Source organism: Crinia signifera, chromosome 9 (assembly GCF_055691185.1).
Source record: "Crinia signifera chromosome 9, ASM5569118v1, whole genome shotgun sequence".
NCBI lineage: Eukaryota > Metazoa > Chordata > Amphibia > Anura > Myobatrachidae > Crinia > Crinia signifera.
This window is the reverse complement of record NC_139225.1, coordinates 155,626,391-155,632,088: the sequence shown is the minus strand read 5'-3', so window position 1 is coordinate 155,632,088 and position 5,698 is coordinate 155,626,391. Positions and strand designations below refer to the sequence as shown.

Sequence of the window (5,698 nt, the reverse complement as noted above, 5' to 3'; positions counted from 1 at the left end):
TAACAGTAAGGAGCTACTTGCCTGCATCGTTTGCCATCATTATCACCCTTCCATGTATGTCTTGTTATGGATTAATACATGTGCCCCAATGACCCGACATTGACCATGATTTTTTTTTCTACCACACAGCACGAGCCCGAGCCCGACAGGCCCGTGAAGAGGCCGAGGCAGACCTGGCCCAGGAGGAGGCCCAAGACCCTGAGGAGGAGGTGGCGGCAAGGGTGGAGGAGGAGGAGGAAGTGGAGGAGGAGGAAATGTTGGAGGAGATGGTGGAGGAGGTGGTGGAGGAGGAGGAGGTGCCTGAGGAGGTGGTGGTGGAGGAGGTGGAAGAGGAGTTGGTGGCAGAGGAGGAGGTGTTGGTGGCGGAGGAGGAGGTGGAGGAGGAGGTGGTGGTGGTGGAGGAGGAGGTGGAGGAGGAGGAGGTGGAGGAGGAGGAGGAGGTGGAGGAGGAGGTGCTTGTGGCGGAGGAGGTGGACGTGGTCATGGTGGCAGAGGAGCTGGCGGAGGAGGGGGCTGAGGAGGCCACGGTTGCCCCAGAGGATTCCAATTCCGAGGGGGAGGAGGCGTGCCAAGCCCCGGAGTCCCAGCAGATCGGTATGTTTACATAATGCATCATTCATGAAGTAGTTGTACTGGTATTTGTTATGTAGCACTGTTGATTAAAAATTTTGTTCCAATACTATTCATATAGACCCCAAAGTGGGTAGCTACAGATACAGGTACGGGTTAGATGGGGTGTCCAAGGCATCCCTTTCATCCAGGACACCTCTCAATTACACAGGTTTGTGGGATGGGTTGGAGCTCCATTTTGACTGCCACATAACCGTTGTAGTTAAACAGGATCCTGGAGTAAAGGGATGAGTGGATCATTTGTGGATTAAATTCACCTGCTGCAATCGTAGATTATGACCCATCAAATAGTGGAATCTATATTGTTGGTGAATGTTATTTATAAACTCTAGGATGTATGCTATAAATGGAGTATGGCCCGGCCTACCTTGGAATGGAGTCAGAAGTTGCCAGTGTCCCAGGAGCCTCCTCTACCTAAACACCCCCTGTAGTTCAGATTGTTTTTTTGCCCTCACAGAATTGTAGGTTGGTTTAGACAGAATTATGATTTTGAGGATGTGTACTGTGCATTCCTGACATTTGCATAACTCCCATGCCACGAACCATCACTGAACTTAGACTGAGCAGATTGTGACAAGTTCTTATTGACGGAGGCCATGACATGCTTGTCATTGGTTAGTCATGGGTGGGTTGTGACTGAGAAGAAACACTATGACTGTTATGTCTTCTGCAGAGTAAAGGGTAGAGGCAAAAAAAGACAGTATGTAGTAAATAAGTTTGCATGTATGTATATATGTATGTGTCATATCTATTTATCTATGTGTGTCTCTATCTCTCTACATAGATAGATATATATATATATATATATATATATATACACACACATGTCACCTAGCATTTGTGCAATTTATGTCGCAGTATGTGAAATGTATGCATGAATAACATGACTAATTTTTGCCCCTTTGACATGCCCACAGATGACACCACACCGGCAGATGAGGGGGTGCGTGGGGCCCTCCTGCGGGCGGAGCACCACTTGAGGCTCCTGCTAGCCGACCTGCAGGACCTCAGAGATCTGCTGATTTAATTTATTATTTGATATTTTTTTATTTATATGTTCATTGTGTTTTCTAATAAATTGTTTATGCAAGTTCACAGTTGTTGGTTTTCTTTGCACATTAAACAGTATATGTGTAGATTGTTTATAATCTTTTACACAGGGTGTAATACAAACCATTGCACTTAAATTGCTGTAAGGGTTAATGTGTGCAATGCATGTGTTAGGCATGCTTGTAAGGATATATTGGCATTTAATTGATTCCAATTCCAAATAAGCAGTTTTTTTATGAGGATAGGTAATTGAATAAGTGGGTCATGTGATGTCTTGCAGAAGATACTTAATAGTGGGTTGTTTGGCGTAAATACTCCGCTTACGGGCGGTAGCACCGCTTGGCTCCCGGTCGGATGCGGTATTTCCGAGCATACTCTGTAATACTCTGTAATACCGTGCATAATCGGAGTGTTTCTCCCGCACACGCATGGTTTGTATGTCGTCCGTAAACACGCCCTGTTCTTAAAGAGTGAGTCCGTCCGAATGCGGAGGACACGTGGGCGTTTCTACGGACGATGGCCGCATGCGGCAAAACACCGTGGCGTGCGGACCGCTCCGTAAGAATGCGGGAATATCCGCACCGATCTGAATAAGGGCCCATGTTGGAATATGTAAAGCCACTATCAGTATAGAGGTGTTCTTTTTCCCAATCCCTATATATATATATATATATATATATATATATATATATATATATATATATATATATATATATATATTAGCATATGCTGGGGCGAATTTCATACCCATTGCAGTCCCACAGCGTTGTGCAAAATAATCACCCTTAACTTCAAAGTAATTATGGCATAGAATTAATTCAATACTTTCCAAAAAGAACTTGTTTTCTACACTGGAGATCTTATCATCCAGTATAAGAATATTGCTCAATGCCCATAGGCCCTTCTTGTGGGGAATGGAGGTATATGAGGTCTGGACGTCTACAGTGATCTATAGCTACTGTTGATTGCCAATGAAGATCTTTAAGGTCACAAAGTAGGTGGGTTGAATCCTTCAAATGTGAACGTTGTTGATTCCCAAATGGTTGAAACTTAGATCAAGTTAATGGGATTAATTAATTAATTTGAGGATAAGGAATAGGTAAGGACTTGCCACAAAAAGTCTACCTGGGGGAGCATCTCTATCTTTGTGCACCTTTGGAAGATAGTAAAACACTGGAATCTTTGGTTTGGCTATATAGATCTTTACAGATAACATTATCCAAATTGGCTTTCCTTAATAGGTCAACAATTCAATATTGTAGAGAGATGTTTGGTCGGAATCAAACTTTGTATATGTCCCTTCTTCATCTATAAGTTTGTGAGCTTCGACCAGGTATTTAGATTTATCCTGGACCACTACGTTTAGTTTATTTGCTATGCTTGGTGGGATGTATTTCACATCCCTTCCCCAATCTTTGCCATTCCATTTTTTTCATAACTAATGACTTCTTCTGATATCTGTATCCCGTATATTCAGGTATTTAAATCAGTTCTTCATGACATTGTTGTATAGCCCAGTATAAGATAATCTCTAGGATTTACCAGGCGGAGGATACAGAAGCCCACGCATCTTTTCACCATGAAACGCATCATTGTACTTTTTTATTCTCCAGCAAATTTTACCAGACAGGACACAATTGTAGCCACTAATATTACAGTAAAACAAAAGCTTTTATATGGTTTTCTCCGTAAAGAGACTTGTTAGAAAATGAAACAGAGGGTATTGTGACTTATATCGCTGAAATAAAAACAAATTATTCATGTATGTCAAATATACACAGAGATCTTGCAGAAGAAAATAAAATAACTCAATTGTCACCTTGGAAACAACTTCAAGAATTGAAAGTAGATCAAGACAATCTGTTTCTCATGACAAAAACTCAATGAATCACGGTGCCCTTACTTGTTATAATACCCGCAGCTCCCGAAGTGACAGAATATATTGCCTTATATTTATGCCTAACACTGTATGTGCTAAATGTTATCCCATATTGGGGGAGATGCATCAAGCCTCGGGGAGAGATAGCATGGAGCGTCTACCCAATCAGATTCTGTCTAATTATAGATTGTGCCAGATAAATGACAGTTAGAGGATTCTCAGTTGCTACTGGCGATTTCTCCACTTTATTAGTCTCAAAAGGACCCATTAATCCGTTAATATTTGTGGCTAAATCCCCCAAAACGGGGGATTTAGGAGGGGCCACAGCAGGAATCTCCAATCACTGCTACGATCCCTCCTTCACCGCCGCCGGCCGCATCCCCCTTGTTACATCGGGCAGAATCGCAACAGGTTCATTGGGGGGGTCGGCGGTGGCCATGCATCCCCAGCCCCCAGCACCGGCTGAGCTTATCAAGACGAGTCAGCACCCACCACTGGCATCAGAGTGGTTACACGTCCACTGTCTATGATAATCACCCCCAGCATGCGGCATCTGTTAAAGGCCAGGCGGTATATGCCCAGGCTTATACACATTATGGCCCTTATTCAGATCTGATTGCAGTACAATTTTTTTCGGAAAATGGGCAAAACCATGTGCACTGCAGGTGGGGCAGATGTAACACGTGCAGAGAGAGTTAAGTTTGGGTGGGGTGTATTGAAACGGAAATCTAAATTGCAGTGTAAAAATAATGCAGCCAGTATTTACCCTGCACAGAAACAAAATAACTCACACAAATCTAACTCTCTCTGCACCTGTTACATCTGCCCCACCTGCAGTGCACATGGATTTGCCCATTTTCCAAACAAATTTGTACTGAGCTCAGATCTGAATAAAGGCCTATGAGTGAAACCTGATATTGTTATGTGAAAGACAAGATTTACTGTCAGAACAATGAATTTTCATAAGATGACATTCAGACAAGAATAAAAGCAGAGAAAGGCATAATCCCGTTTTATTTGACGTGGTGCGTAGACGGGCTGCCGCAGCAGCAATCTGCTGGCCCAGCTTTACTCAAATGAAGATACTAATAACCAAATGGAAACAATTAGTCTGAGTTTCTGCGATTAATCCAATTTTAATTAAATTAGACTTTATAATAATAACAAGCAGAAAGTCAATTAAGCATGCAATAATTTTTAATACGTCCAACAAGGCTTCAGAACAATACATTTCAAATTAGAAAAAATGAAACGTTCAATTGCAACTTTTGCATGCCAACAAAAATGTGTCCGCACACAAACACCACACGCTCACACACATATACACACACACTCACACAAATACACGCGTTTCCAAAACTGTGACTACGGCATATTTTACAATCTGCCTATTAAACAGAGAGACAGTTGGCACAGTCACTAGCACCGCTAAGCTTTCTTACAATGGGCCCTATTCAGAACGGCTCACTAGGCTGTGTAGATTCGCTGTCCATCCAGCAGGTAAACTTTGCCCGGCCAAACGCATCACAAACAGGGGATGGTGCTTTAAGGCTAAACTCGGTTCACCATTATACAGAGGATGACCCGGGTTTAACCCTTTTTATAACCCAGGTTGAATTGCCAGGTTGGTCAACCCAGGTTGTAAGCTGTGGTGATTTCACTCCGCACCCTAACCCTGGAATTTGCCTAGGGCGCCGGCCACTGGAGGGTGGTACTGAGCTGCCGAGGAGAGAAGGAAGAAAGCAGCAGCAGTCTACCAGGTCCCAGGATGGAATTAATCCCAGCAGGGAGCAGGTGTGCCGTATGCCCATAGCCCCCCCCTTCCCCCCACCGACTGGATCAGCGTTAATGCTCGCTGCCCACCCTGCTTGTCGTCAGCTGCAATCTTCAGCAAACTGCACCCCCCTCCCCTGGAGCACCCCCCAGCGACCCCATCTGTGGCAGGTGCCCGCTGCTCCCCTAATGGTGTTGCAGAGTGCCCGCAACCCCCGCTCCCCCAGTGACCCCAATCATGGCAGGCGCCTGCTGTCCCCCTTCCACCCCTGCTGGATTTGCAGAGTGCCCGCAACCCCCACTCTCCCAGCGACCCCAATCGTGGCAGGCGACTGCTGTCCCCCTTCCCCCCCTGCTGGTGTAGCA

The 5,698-nt window shown here is 44.6% G+C and overlaps 1 long non-coding RNA gene across 1 annotated transcript; it reads left to right on the top strand.

The window, feature by feature from the left end:
• The first annotated feature begins 458 nt into the window (after positions 1-458).
• Positions 459-1,725, top strand: LOC146036773 (uncharacterized). The gene is made up of 2 exons (XR_014460956.1): positions 459-594; positions 1,548-1,725. It is a non-coding gene; the product is annotated as an uncharacterized LOC146036773 (long non-coding RNA).
• Positions 1,726-5,698: the final 3,973 nt, after the last annotated feature.